This window comes from Anomaloglossus baeobatrachus, chromosome 1 (genome assembly GCF_048569485.1).
Source record: "Anomaloglossus baeobatrachus isolate aAnoBae1 chromosome 1, aAnoBae1.hap1, whole genome shotgun sequence".
Taxonomy (NCBI): Eukaryota; Metazoa; Chordata; class Amphibia; order Anura; family Aromobatidae; genus Anomaloglossus; species Anomaloglossus baeobatrachus.
In genome coordinates this window covers 895,860,425-895,875,853 of record NC_134353.1, presented here as the reverse complement: position 1 = coordinate 895,875,853, position 15,429 = coordinate 895,860,425, and the positions used below count along the sequence as shown (strand labels likewise).

The window sequence follows — 15,429 nt, the reverse complement described above, 5'->3', positions numbered from 1 at the left end:
CCAGGCAGTTGGCCATGCCCACCGAGGAGTTCAGAGAGCCTGAGGTGGGAAAAGTAGTCAGTTAAGAAGGTCTTAGTCTGGAGTTTAGTGGAGGAGGTCAGGCCTGGGGAGTCAGGCCCATGACAGACTGACAGGTGCGCCGGTTGGAGCCCGAGCACCTTTGGCTAGGAGGCAGGCGGTGGCCTCAGCCTGCAGGAGCTGGCAAGGTGGCTCGGTGGAACCGTGGTGGACCGGGACAGGGTAGTGGCCCGCCGGTACCGACCCGGGGAACCGATTCGGAAACCAGAGCACACAGGGGGGTACTCAGACCCTGAAATGAAGCCCAGAAACCACTGGGCCGAGTTAATTAACTGATTGAGGTCTGGACTTTAGGTCCTTTCCCACCCAAAGTCCCGACAAAAGACAACAGCCCAACGAGGGGGATAGAAAGCCACCGCACAGGCAGAGAGATCCCACGGGCCAGCGACTGCGGGCAAAGGGCTCTCCCGACATCCACAAAGCCGGGGAGTGGACTACCGACGCTGAAGCGCAGGCAGTCAAAGACACACAACAGGGTGCAGGAGAAAGGCAGAGACCACCAACTGGGTGGGGGACCAGACGCAGCTGGCTGCGGGCACTGACCACCATCAACTTGGTTTACCAGAGACTTGAGTGTGTTTCTAATCGGGAGTACAACAGTGCCCTCCGACCGCGCATCACCCTGCACCGCCCAGCTCTCCCCAACGGGTCCCGGGGCCACCACTCTTACCCACGGAGGGGTTAACATCTTGCTGCGCAACCATCTCCCCCGGGTGTCTTGCAACCGCAGCGGTGGTGTCCACCTTCATCACAACCCGTGGGTGGCGTCACAAACTTACAACACGGCTTCGGCCGTACACCTACGTCCCCTCTAAAGCGCCAGCCCCCCTTTTTAGATCGACGTGGACCACGGGGCCCCTGGGTCCGGAGACGCTCGAGCCACCCACCAGCAAGCCCGGATCCGAGCGGCTTGGTTGCCGCCAAGCACGGGGCGGTACATTAGCATTCCCCAGGCCTCTTGCGACCCATCTCCACCAGCCTGGTCAGCTACATTCAGATTATAAGACATAGCCCTCACTTTCCTCCCAAAGTTTTGGGAGGGAAAGTGCGTCTTATAATCCGAAAAATACGGTATACTGAAGCGGGTACAATTTGCCAAAGAACACATCAACTGGCCTAAAGAGAAATGGAGAAACATTTTGTGGACTGATGAGAGTAAGATTGTTCTTTTTGTGTCTAAGGGCCACAAACAGTTCATCGGACGACCCCCAAACTCTAAATTCAAGCCACAGTGCACTCTGGAGGCAGTGAGGCATGGTGGTACAAACATCATGATATGGGCATGGCTCTCTCACTATGGTGCCGGGCTTATTTACTGCATACCAGGGATCATGGACCAGTTGGCATGTATCCAAATACTTGAAGGAGATCATGTTGTCTTACGCTAAAGAGGAAATGCCCTTGAAATGGGTGTTCCAACAAGACAACGACCCTAAACACAACAGTAACCGAGCAAAATCTTGGTTCCAGTCCAACATAATTTAGGTTATGGAGGGGCCAGCCCAATCCCCGTCCCTTAATCCGATAGAACACTTGTGGGGCGACATCAAAAATGCCGTTTCTAAGGCAAAGCCAACAAATGCAAATAAATTGTGGGATGGAGTCATAGCATCCTGGGCTGGAGTAACCGGTGACAAGGGCCAGAAGTTGGCTGACTCTGCGCAAAATAGATATGAAGCATTTCTACAAAACTATGGTTATACAAGTAAATATAAGATAGTGATTCACAGGAAAACAGTGTGGAACGTTCCCAATACATGGAATTGAAAATTATACTTAACTCGTGGTTTTGAACACACTGCTGTTATTTTGAACACAACTGTACATGTTTGGAATCTACGAACTCGAACCGACCCGAGAAATCAGAATGCCAGGTCAGTTATACCATATAGTGAACTTGGTAAATAAAAAACCCAAAAACACAATAGTGAAATTGCCCTTTTTTTGTAATTGCACTGCACTTGGACTTTTTTTTTTTCCAGTTTCCTAGTACAATATGGGGCAGAATAAATGGGGTCATTCAAAAGTACAACTCGTCCCACAAAAATCAAGCCCTCATATGGCTACATTGACAGAAAAAGAAAAACAATGTTATGGCTCTTGGAAGAAAGGGAGGAAAAAAATGAAGTAAAAAACGAAAAATTGAAGGTGTTACAGGACATCAGCTGAAATTATTATTCACTAAGTAGCAGGATTGCTTTCTAATTACTGATAGATTTCAGCTGGTGTCATGACTTTTTGCACCTCTCTTTCTGCATGTGCTGAACACCTTTTCTCTGTGTCATTTCTCATTATTACATACCATTAAATTTATGGACATCTATGGTTTAATTTCTTTGCTTGTGTGGATTGGATGGGTTGTTACTGACATCTGATGAGAATTTCATGCCAATAGCACCTTTTGTAATCACTATGTTACTGCAAGTCGCAAGAAGTTGAAACCAGTTGTATTTTTTGTGACTTAGGTCCCTTTCACACATCTGTTTTTTTTGCCATCAGTCGCAATCTGTTGAAATGTGAAAAAAACGGGTTCGGCGCTGGATCTGTTTTTTTCTCATTAACTTGTATTAGCGACGGATGGGCTCACGTTACATCCGCCATCAACTGTGATGGAGGCAACGTCCATAGTAATGTTTTATGTTTGTGTAAAAAAAAAAAAAAAAAACGGACAGCGACGGATCCGTTGCCGTTAGTTGTGATGGAAGCCTATGGGTGCAGGATCCGTTCTCGTCCGTCAAATGACTGTTCCGTCGACTGGTTCCGTTTTTTATATGTGAGCATGCCCAGAAGTGTTGTAGATTCACTTGTGGACATGATCTCTCTCTTTCTCTCGCTCTCTGAAAGAGGCCTTACTGGGTGTCAATGTGACCCCCATTCACTTGCAGTATGCTGTGATGTAGAAGTTGCATAAAACAATTTTTGGCAGCACTAAAATTATTGTGAAGCCCGGCCTTAAATACGGTTGTCAGACCCCAACTATTGCTATAACAAAGCTGCAGTGCTTGGTCGTTCACTTCTGCTCCTCCATTTTAGTATTTTGCAGGGGTCTCAACATCCGGACCCCCATCAATCAAAACTTTTCATATGTCCCTATTACATGTGAAAGATTTCCATGAAGAGCACTTGCAGCTATTGGATTAGATTCTTGTTCACCAACGAAATCCAGAAAAGTAAGCGGACAGCACTCACCGGAATCCAGCAATGTTCTTTATTTAGAAAAGGTGCATATAAAATGGCAGGAGCAGAGCAGACAGCAAGCCCCCTCACGGACAAGAAGGCTTGCTGTCTGCTCTGCTCCTGCCATTTTATATGCACCTTTTCTAAATAAAGAACATTGCTGGATTCCAGTGAGTGCTGTCCGCTTACTTTTCTGGATTTCGTTGGTGAACATTTGCCTGCTACGGACGGGCACCTTGGTACCAGCCACGTGGAGGATCCATGCCCACATTCAGGATTTGTGTCCTAGCTGATATATGTGTCGCGCCCTGGCCTAGCCAGGTCGTCACAAATAACACACAAACACCCCCCACCCCCATCAGACAGGGACAACAGCCAAACAAAAATCCTTGTTGCCTCCCTCCAGTGTCTGATGTTCACACCAGGTGGGGCGGAGCCAAGCGGTTGGCCCCACCCACCGAGGAGTTCACAGGCCTGGAGGCGGGAAAAGTGACAGAACAGTTTAGGAGTTTGAAGTGAGAGGAGTGATCACTTGGGTGTCTGGGTTTGTGGCAAGGTTGGCAGACGGTGGTGGCCGCCTGCAGGAGTGGTGGAGTAACGCGGAACCGTAGGACTGGGGTCGGGCGATGGCCCGCCGGTACCGTCCAGGGAGCGAAGTGAAGCCAGCACACCCAGGCAGGGCCATCGGACCCCGACCAGGCTTGGAGCCGCCGTCAATAGTCAGATCCGAATGTGACTGGAACCCCAGGGGTTTCACAACAGCAAAAGTCCCGATTGAAGGCAACAGCCCACACCGTGAGGGTATACAGCTACCGCCTAAGGCTAGAGACCCAAGGGCCAGCGCCTGTGGGCAAACGGGCTCCTCCGGTACCCATACACCGGGGATCGGACTACCGTTGGGAATCCATAGTAGTCAGAAGGAGAACATCAAGGTGCAGGGAAAGACAGCCGCCATCACCTGTCCAGGGAGAAGCCCTGCAGCCGGCTGCGGGACCCGTCCATCCAGCCGTTTGGTTTACCGAGGACTTTGTACCTTTCTGGCTGAGTGAGTACACCCGTGCCATCCGGCACCGCGCCGCGCCGTCCCTGCAACCCTGCACCTCACCGACCCTGCCTCCCCGTTACATCATCGGGCCCCGGGACCACCGACCCCTACCCACGGAGGGGGAAAACAACATCCCAGCTGCTCCCTACCATCGCTCCCGGGATCCCCGTCACCAGCAGCGGTGGTGCCCATCTTCACCACGACCCGTGGGTGGCGTCACGGACTAAATCCCCCAAACCAACCACCCCTTTCACTCACGGGCGAGGAGCGCCGCTCGAGTCCCCGGATCCGGCGCACTGCTCGAGCCACCGAGCAGCGCCGGACCCGAGCGTTAGCGAGCGCCGCGCAGTGGCATCCTCTCCGCCCGCGACATATGCGGTGGGTGGTGCAGCAATTTTTCTTCATAATTTTATTAGATTCTTGTTCATCTATAAAGAAAACTTCCAATGACCCAACAATCTCCAAACCTGACATCACAAATCGAGAGAAGAACCGGACTGTATGAACACGGACTGTGAGAAATGGGAAATTCTTACCTCCTAGAGAAAATAAGCCGGTGGACCCAAAACCTGCAGGGATAAAAACATGATAAAACACCAGAAGAAATCAGCAGATTGCTAGAAGTGAGTAACTATAAGGCTATGTGTGCACTGAGTATTTGGTTGCAGAAATTTCTGCACTAAATCTGCAACTCTAGGCGCAAAAAAACAGATTTATTTCTGCAGTGGAAAAAAAAGCAACATGAACAAAACTTCAGGATTTGTCATTGACTTTGCTGGTCCATAAGGATTTGTATACAGTTTTGTGACAAATCTGCACTAAAAACGCATCAAAAGAAGGGAATTTTGTTTACTTACCGTAAATTCCTTTTCTTCTAGCTCCTATTGGGAGACCCAGACAATTGGGTGTATAGCTTCTGCCTCCGGAGGCCACACAAAGTATTACACTTTAAAAAGTGTAACCCCTCCCCTCTGCCTATACACCCTCCCGTGCATCACGGGCTCCTCAGTTTTGGTGCAAAAGCAGGAAGGAGGAAACTTATAAATTGGTCTAAGGTAAATTCAATCCGAAGGATGTTCGGAGAACTGAAAACCATGAACCAAAAGAACAATTCAACATGAACAACATGTGTACACAAAAGAACAAACAGCCCGAAGGGAACAGGGGCGGGTGCTGGGTCTCCCAATAGGAGCTAGAAGAAAAGGAATTTACGGTAAGTAAACAAAATTCCCTTCTTCTTTGTCGCTCCATTGGGAGACCCAGACAATTGGGACGTCCAAAAGCAGTCCCTGGGTGGGTAAAAGAATACCTCGATAAGCTTCAAGAATCGGTTCCTTGATCCACCGAGCCAAGGTTGACTTGGAAGCCTGCGAACCCTTACGCTGGCCAGCGACAAGGACAAAGAGCGCATCTGAACGGCGCAGGGGCGCCGTGCGAGAGACGTAGAGCCGGAGTGCTCTCACCAGATCTAATGAGTGCAAATCCTTTTCACATTGGTGAATTGGATTAGGGCAAAATGAAGGTAAGGAGATATCCTGATTGAGATGAAAAGGAGATACCACCTTAGGGAGAAATTCCGGAACAGGACGCAGAACCACCTTATCCTGGTGAAAAACCAGGAAGGGGGCTTTGTATGACAGCGCTGCCAGCTCCGACACTCTACGGAGCGATGTAACTGCCACTAGAAATCCCACCTTCTGCGAAAGACGTGATAAAGAGACATCCCGCAGCGGCTCGAAAGGTGGTTTCTGAAGAGCCGTTAGCACCCTGTTAAGGTCCCAGGGTTCCAGCGGACGCTTATAAGGTGGAACTATGTGGCAAACTCCCTGCAGGAACGTGCGGACCTGCGGAAGCCTGGCTAGACGCTTTTGAAAAAATACGGATAGCGCCGATACTTGTCCCTTGAGAGAGCCGAGAGACAAACCCTTGTCCATTCCGGATTGGAGAAATGAAAGAAAAGTGGGTAAGGCAAAGGGCCAGGGAGTAAAACCCTTATCAGAGCACCAGGATAAGAAGATCCTCCAAGACCTGTGATAGATCTTGGCGGACGTTGGTTTCCTGGCCTGTCTCATGGTGGCAATGACATCTTGAGATAACCCTGAGGACGCTAGGAGCCAGGACTCAATGGCCACACAGTCAGGTTGAGGGCCACAGAATTCAGATGAAAAAACGGCCCTTGTGACAGCAAGTCTGGGCGGTCTGGGAGCGTCCACGGTTGACCCACCGTGAGATGCCACAGATCCGGGTACCACGACCGCCTCGGCCAATCTGGGGCGACGAGAATGGCGCGACGACAGTCGGACCTGATTTTGCGCAGCACTCTGGGCAGCATCGCCAGAGGAGGAAATACATAAGGCAGTCGAAACTGCGACCAATCCTGAACTAATGCGTCCGCCGCCAGAGCTCTGTGATCTTGAGACCGGGCCATGAATGCCGGGACTTTGTTGTTGTGCCGTGACGCCATGAGATAGACGTCCGGCGTTCCCCAGCGGCGACAGATCTCTCGAAACACGTCTGGGTGAAGAGACCATTCCCCCGCGTCCATGCCCTGACGACTGAGAAAATCTGCTTCCCAGTTTTCTACGCCCGGGATGTGAACTGCGGAGATGGTGGAGGCTGTGGCTTCCACCCACTGCAGAATCCGTCGGACTTCCTGGAAGGCTTGACGACTGCGAGTGCCGCCTTGGTGGTTGATGTATGCGACGGCAGTGGCGTTGTCCGACTGGATACGGATCTGCCTGCCCTCCAGCCACCGATGAAAAGCCAATAGGGCTAGATACACTGCCCTTATCTCCAGAATATTGATCTGAAGGGATGACTCTATCGGAGTCCAGGTTCCCTGAGCCCTGTGGTGGAGAAAAACCGCCCCCCACCCTGACAGGCTCGCATCCGTGGTGACCACAGCCCAGGTTGGAGGTAGGAAGGATTTTCCCTGCGACAGAGAGTTGGGAAGGAGCCACCACTGAAGTGACGTCTTGGTTGTAAGGGAAAGAGAGACGTTCCTGTCGAGGGAAGTCGACCTCCTGTCCCATTTGCGGAGAATGTCCCACTGGAGTGGCCGCAGATGGAATTGCGCGAAGGGCACTGCCTCCATCACTGCCACCATCTTCCCCAGGAAGTGCATGAGACGCCTCAAGGGGTGTGACTGACCCCGAAGAAGAGATTGCACCCCTGCCTGCAGAGAAAGCTGTTTGTCCAGCGGTAGCATGACTACCGCTGACTGAGTATGAAACTCCATCCCGAGGTAAGTCAGTGATTGGGTCGGTGTCAACTTGGATTTTGGGAAGTTGATGATCCACCCGAACTGCTGGAGAGTCGCCAGAGCGACGGTAAGGCTGTTTTGACACGCCATCTGAGAGGGTGCCCTGACCAGAAGATCGTCTAAGTAGGGAATCACCGAGTGGCCCTGAGAGTGTAGGACCGCCACAACAGATGCCATGACCTTGGTGAACACCCATGGGGCTGTCGCCAGGCCGAAAGGCAATGCCACGAACTGAAGGTGTTAGTCCCCGATGGCGAAACGCAAAAAGCGTTGATGTTAGGGTGCGATCGGCACATGGAGATAAGCATCCTTGATGTCGATCGATGCTAGGAAGTCTCCTTGTGACATCGATGCGATGACCGAGCGGAGAGATTCCATCCGAAACCGTCTGATGCTCACATGTCTGTTGAGTAGTTTGAGGTCCAGAACGGAACGGAACGAACCGTCCTTCTTTGGACCACGAACAAGTTGGAGTAAAACCGCGACCATGTTCCTGGGGGGGAACAGGGATCACAACTCCTTCTGTCTTCAGAGCGTCCACCGCCTGAAAAAGTGCATCGGCCCGCGCGGGGGGCGGAGAGGTTCTGAAGAAACGAGTCAGGGGACGAGAGCTGAACTCTATCCTGTAACCGTGAGACAGAATGTCTCTCACCCATCGGTCTTGAACATGTGGCCACCAGGCGTCGCAAAAGCGGGAGAGCCTGCCACCGACCAAGGATGCGGTTCGGGGATGCCGAGAGTCATGAAGAGGCCGCCTTGGAGGCATTGCCTCCGGCGGGTTTTTGGGGGCGTGGCTTAGCCCGCCACGCATAGGAGTTCCTCTGGCCTATGACAGCATCTCTGAAGTTAGAGTGATCGAAAAACACACTCCGTGTACGTTTAGGGAACCGAAACTGGTGTTTCTCCTGCTGAGAAGTCGACTCCTCTACAGGTGGCGGCGGGGGAGATATATCTAACACCTGGTTGATGGACGAGATAAGGTCATTTACTATGGCGTCCCCTTCAGGTGTATCAAGATTGAGAGCAACGTCAGGGTCAGAGCCCTGAGCTGCGACGTCCGCCTCGTCCTCCAGAGAGTCCTCAAGCTGGGAACCCGAGCAGCGTGAAGAAGTCGGGGAAGATTCCCAGCGAGCCCGCTTAGCCGGTCTGGGACTGTGGTCCGGGCAGGAGTCCTCCACGTGAGACCTAGGGCCCCCCTGGGAGCGCGCTGCGGCGCGGACAGAGAGGGGCCTGGAGGGGACGATCCAACAGGGCCCGGGGCCTGTGTAAGGACCGGTCTGGACTGCAAAGCTTTAAGCAGCTTGGCAGACCATTTGTCCATAGACTGAGCCATGGATTGTGAAAGTGACTCAGAGAGTTTCTCAGCAAAAACGGCAAACTCTGTCCCTGCCGCCTGGACAGGGGGAGCAGGGGGGTCTACCTGAGCCGAGGGGCCCACTAGTGACCGAGGCTCCGGCTGAGCAAGCAAAACAGGGGTCGAGCATTGCTCACAGTGAGGGTAGGTGGAACCCGCAGGTAACATAGCCGCACAAGAGGTACAGGTCGCAAAATAACCCTGTGCCTTGGCACCCTTGCTCCTTGTGGACGACATGCTGTTGTCTCCTAGGAGAGTGATCACTGAGGGTATATGGGAAAAGGTATATAGCCCGACCGAACAGAAATATATATATATATAGTATCTATTCCGGCACCCTAAGGGGACCAGCACCGGGTGACCGGTGTGGCTTACCGACCGCTAAAAAGCGGAGCGTGTGTCCTCCAGATTCCCTGCCTTAGGTCTCCCAGAGTTGCAGAGCTCTTTCCTGGAAATACTCCACCGGCAGAATGTCAAAAAAATGGCTGCCGGAGCTCTCTGGGGAGGAGTGGAGCCGTGGGCGGCGCTAGAAAAGTGCGGGAATCTGGGGTCCCCACAGTGATCAGTGAGGGGGGAGGAAACATACAGGATGCTCCGGCCCTCACATCCGACGTCAGGTCGGCAGTCCCGCCCTTACCCCTGACAGACAGGCCCGGGGACGGGAGTTTTGCTACTAGGCCGCAATGAAGCCGGGGACTAAATTTAAGACCGCGGCCGACAAGCAGGCACGGTCGGCGCGGAAGTCCGCCGGCCTTCTCAATTCAGCAGCTGCTGCAGCGTCCGGGATGAAGGCGCTCCATGCACAGCCCCCATGGGGACACAGCGTACCTTAGAGATGCAGGGCCCGGTCCCTGAGGATGAATAGACTCCTGTCCGGCAGATTCCCACAGGGGCTGCGGAGGGAGCACGGTCCCAGTAACTGGATGACCGGTCAGGATCCCACTTCTCCCAGAGCCGCTAAGGGATGGTGAAGGAAAACGGCATGAGGCTCCGGCCTTTGTACCCGCAATGGGTACCTCAACCTTAACAGCACCGCCGACGTAGTGGGGTGAGAAGGGAACATGCCGGGGGCCCCGTGGGGGCCCACTTTTCTTCCAACCGATGTAACTAATATGAGAATGCATGAGTGGATGTGTGCCTCCTTCCACACAAAGCATAAAACTGAGGACCCGTGATGCACGGGAGGGTGTATAGGCAGAGGGGAGGGGTTACACTTTTTAAAGTGTAATACTTTGTGTGGCCTCCGGAGGCAGAAGCTATACACCCAATTGTCTGGGTCTCCCAATGGAGCGACAAAGAAATACACTATAAAAATACACAAATATTATGGATTGGTGTAGTGTGAGGCGGATATGACTCCTACAAGTAGATGCAGGGTGTGGGCGAACATTATGGAGCAGTGCAAGGTGTGGAGGAACATTATGGAGTGGTGCAGTGGTTCGGCGAGCAGTATAGAGTGGTGCATGTGTGTCGCCCGGGGACCAGGGGGTACTCAGATCCGGGCCACGAGGTCACTTCTGTGGGTATCACAGTGGCGTGACCCGGTCTGTGATCCCAGGCTCCACAGTAAAAGGGGGTTTGGTAAGGGAGATTGTCCGTGACGCCACCCACGGTTGTGGTGAGGTTGTGACACCACCGCTGCTCTGGACGGGGATCCCGGGAGTGATGGTATGGAGCAGCTAGATGTTAGTTCTCCCCTCCGTGGGTAGGGGGTAGGTTGTCCCGGGGCCCGGTGAGGTAGGTGGATGGGTAGCAGGCGGGTTATGGGGCCTGGCGAGGTGCAGGGTCGCAGGGGCAGCGCTGTGCCGCACGGCACGGGGTACTCACTCAGCCAGTAATCACGACACAGTCCTTGGTAAAACACTCGGCTGGATGGACGGGTGCGCACAGACGGCTGTGGTTGTTGTTTCTCCCCTGACCCAGTTTGGTGGTGTAAGTCCTTTCTTCCACCTCCGTGCACGCTCCTCCTGCGCTCCGGCTTCCAGCTGGCTCCCCGGTTCGGTACCGGTGGGCCACCGCCCAGCCCCGGCTACCTACGGTTCCACCAACTGTCTCCCCGGCTCCCTGCAGACGGCCACTACCGTCTGCCTGGCTCTCTGCTGCACGAGGGCCCTAGGCTCCAATCCTAGGCCCCAGTCTGCGTCTGCCTCTCTGCAGACCTCCTCTCTCTTCCTCTCCTAGACTTGTCTGGGCTTGTTTCCTGCCTCAGGCCAGCTAACTCCTGGGTGGGCGTCTCCATCTCCTGACTCCGCCCACCTGGTGTGTCAGTCTGAGCCCGAGGAAAGGAATCAAGTTTCACTGGGGATGTCTGCTGTGAAACTGCTGGGGGTGGGGGTGTGTGTGTGTTGTTACCTGTGGCCCCTGGCTTGTCCAGGGCGCCACACATGGTATGGGGAAATATTATGGACAGGTGCAAGGTGTGTGGAAATATTTACTGGCGCAACGTGTGGAGGATATTACAGAAAAATGCAGGGTGTGGGGGATATTGCAGAGAGGTACAGGGTGTGGAGGAACACTATGGAGTGGTGCAGGTTGTGGGGGAACATTTTGGAGAGGTATAGGGTGTAGGGGAACATTATGGAAAAGTGTGGGGATATTACAGAGAGGTGCAGGGTGTGATGATATTTCAGAGAGGCTCAGGGTGTGGGGGATATTAGAGAGAGGTGCAGGGTGTCAACGAACATTATGGAGTGGTGCAGGGTGTCTGGGAACATTATAGAGTGGTGCAGGGTGTCGGCGAACATTATGGATTGGTGCAGGGTGTGGGGGAACATTATGGAGTTTTCAGGGTGTGGGGGAACATTATGGAGTAGTGCATGGTGTGGGGTATAATATGGAGAGGTTCAGTATGGGGGATACTGTACTTTGTGCAGGAAGCACAGTGCGGGTCAATTATTTATTTAGGGGTGCAGCATGGAATATATTTTTCTTTATGTGGCAGTATAATGATACTTTTATTTTTAAGGGTAAGGTGTTGGGATTTGCTGCAGAAGACCAATAAAGAGAGAAGTCTGCAGAGACGAGCTGTGGATGTGAAAAGTCATCATGGCTTCAGTACTATGACAAAAGGGTTGAAGACAAAAGATATCGGAACAACATCAATCATAGAAAAAAGAGAATTTTGTTTACTTACCGTAAATTCTTTTTCTTATAGTTCCGTATTGGGAGACCCAGACCATGGGGTGTTTAGCTTCTGCCTCCGGAGGACACACAAAGTACTACACTTAAAAGTGTAGCTCCTCCCTCTGAGCTTATACACCCCCTGGTGAGCAGACCCAGCCAGTTTAGTGCAAAAGCTGAAGGAGAATAGCCACACACAAGTAGAACAGAACAAGAGCCGGAACAACCGGAGACTCTGTCCACGACAACAGCCGGTGATAACACGCGGAATAAGAAATTGCCAACAGGCAACAGGGAGGGTGCTGGGTCTCCCAATACGGAACTATAAGAAAAAGAATTTACGGTAAGTAACAAAATTCTCTTTTTCTTTATCGTTCCTTTGGGAGACCCAGACCATGGGACGTTCCAAAGCAGTCCCTGGGTGGGAAATAAACAGAAAAACTAAGAAGTAGGCAGAACCTAACTTCACAAATGGGCGACAGCCGCCTGAAGGATGCGTCTGCCCATGCTCGCATCTGCCGAAGCATGAGCATGCACTTGGTAGTGCTTCGAAAAGGTGTGCAGGCTAGTCCAAGTGGCAGCCTGACAGACTTGTTGAGCCGTAGCCTGGTGCCTGAAAGCCCAAGAGGCACCGACAGCTCTGGTCGAATGTGCCTTGATCCCCGGCGGGGGAGGCACCTGAGTACTCTGGTAGGCGTCCGAAATGGTCGATCTAATCCAACGTGCTCAGGTCGGCTTAGAAGCAGAAAGGCCCTTGCGCCGACCTGTGGTTAGCACAAAAAGAGAAGTGCACCGCCTAAGTGCAGCGGTGCGAGACACATAGATCCGGAGAGCACGCACCAGATCCAGAGTATGCAGCGCTTTTTCAAAGCGATGAACAGGAGCCGGACAAAAGGAAGGTGAGGTAATGTCCTGGTTAAGGTGGAAAGGAGAGACCACCTTAGGAAGAAAGTCCGGAGTCGGACGGAGAACCACCTTGTCTTGATGGAAAACTAAAAAAGGTGACTCCAAAGAGAGCGCAGCCAAATCAGAGACTCTCCTGAGGGAAGTTATGGCCACCAGAAAGGCCACTTTCTGTGAAAGACGATACAAAGAAACCTCCCTAAGAGGCTCAAAGGGGGGTTTCTGCAAAACCGTGAGAACCAAATTAAGGTCCCAGGGATCCAAGGGCCGCCGGTAAGGCGGAATGATGTGAGACGCGCCTTGCATGAAGGTGCGGACCTGAGCCAGCTGAGCGAGACGCCGCTGGAACAGAACTGACAGAGCTGAGACTTGTCCCTTGAGAGAGTTGAGGGACAGTCCTAGCTGCAGACCGGACTGTAGAAAAGACAGAAGGGTCGGCAAGGAAAATGGCCAAGGAGGATGGTCGGTAGAGCGACACCAGGACAGGAAAATTTTCCAAGTCCTGTGATAGATCTTAGCGGAGGAAGACTTACGGGCCCGAGTCATAGTGGAGATGACTTCAGGAGAAATACCAGAAGCCATCAAAATCCAGGACTCAAGAGCCACGCCGTCAATTTGAGAGCCGCAGAATTCGGGCGGAAAAACGGACCTTGCGAGAGTAGGTCTGGACGGTCCGGGAGATGCCACGGCATCTCTACGGACAGATGGAGCAGGTCTGGATACCAAGCTCGCCTGTGCCAGTCCGGTGCAATGAGGATGACTCGACAGCCCTCCATTCTGATCTTGCGCAGGACTGTGGGCAAGAGAGCTAGAGGGGGAAACACGTAGGACAGACGAAACTGGGACCAGTCTTGAACCAGAGCGTCCGCGGCGAATGCCTGAGGATCGTGGGAGCGAACCACGTAAACAGGAACTTTGTTGTGACGGGATGCCATTAGGTCCACGTCCGGAGTGCCCCATTTGCGGCAGATTGACTAAAACACTGCCGGGTGCAGGGACCACTCGCCACCGTCCACGGTTTGACGGCTGAGATAATCTGTCTCCCAGTTTTCCACACCTGGGATGTGGACTGCGGATATGGTGGACTTGGAGTCCTCCGCCCATTGAAGGATGCGTTGTACCTCCAACATTGCCAGGCGGCTGCGTGTCCCGCCTTGGTGATTGATGTAGGCAACCGCTGTCGCGTTGTCTGACTGGACTCGAATGTGCCTGCCCGCCAACAGGTGGTGAAAAGCTAGGAGAGCTAGAAGCATGGCTCTGGTTTCCAGCACATTGAATGAAAGGGCTGACTCGGACGGAGTCCAAGTGCCCTGCGCTCTGTGGTGGAGACATACCGCTCCCCAGTCGGATAGACTGGCATCCGTGGTGAGAATCACCCAGGACGGGGCCAGGAAGGAGCGCCCCTGGGACAGGGAGAGGGGCTGAAGCCACCGCTGAAGAGAGCTCCTGGTCTGTGGTGACAGAGCCACTAACCTGTGTAAGGAGGAAGGCCGCTTGTCCCAACAGCGGAGAATGTCCAGCTGCAGGGGGCGCAGATGGAACTGGGCAAAGGGAACAGCCTCCATGGACGCCACCATTTGACCCAGCACCTGCATCAGACGCCTGAGGGTATAACGGCGGGGCCTCAGCAGAGAGCGCACCGCTAGCTGGAGTGACTGCTGTTTGATTAAGGGCAACTTCACAAGTGCCGGCAAAGTCTCGAACTGCATCCCTAGGTACGTGAGACTCTGGGTCGGAGTTAGAGTGGATTTGGGCAGATTGACCAGCCACCCGAATTGGGCTAGAGTGGCGAGAGTGAGCGAGACACTCCGCTGACAGTCTGCGCTGGATGAAGCCTTGACTAAAAGGTCGTCCAGGTAAGGAATCATTGCCAACCCCTGGAGGTGCAGAACCGCAATCACTGCTGCCATGACCTTGGTGAATACCCGAGGGGCCGTGGCTAACCCGAAGGGGAGAGCCACGAATTGGAAGTGATCTTCTCCTATTGCAAAACGTAGCCAACGCTGGTGTGAGACTGCAATTGGCACATGCAGATAGGCATCTCTGATTTCGATGGATGCCAGGAAATCCCCTTGGGTCATTGAGGCAATGACTGATCGCAGAGACTCCATGCGAAAGTGCCGCACCTGAACATGCTTGTTGAGAAGCTTGAGATCCAGGATGGGCCAGAAGGTACCGTCCTTTTTGGGAACTAGGAAGAGATTTGAGTAGAAACCTCTGAACCGTTCCCGGGCGGGAACCGGTACAATTACTCCGTTGGCCTGCAAGGCTGCCACGGCCTGCGAGAAGGCAGCGGCGCCTTGGAGCAAGGGGGAGTTGAGAGAAAAAATCTGTTTGGCGGGCTGGAGGAGAATTCTATCCTGTAGCCGTGGGAGATGATATCTCTCACCCACTGATCGGAGACGTGGTGAAACCAAGCGTCGCCAAAGTGGGAGAGCCTGCCACCGACTAAGGACATCGCCGGAGCGGGCAGAGAGTCATGAGGAGGCT

At 53.2% G+C, this 15,429-nt stretch overlaps 1 pseudogene; it reads right to left on the bottom strand.

The window, feature by feature from the left end:
• LOC142255294 (von Willebrand factor A domain-containing protein 5A-like) overlaps positions 1–15,429 on the bottom strand; it is a 101,550-nt pseudogene that overhangs the window by 41,887 nt on the left and 44,234 nt on the right.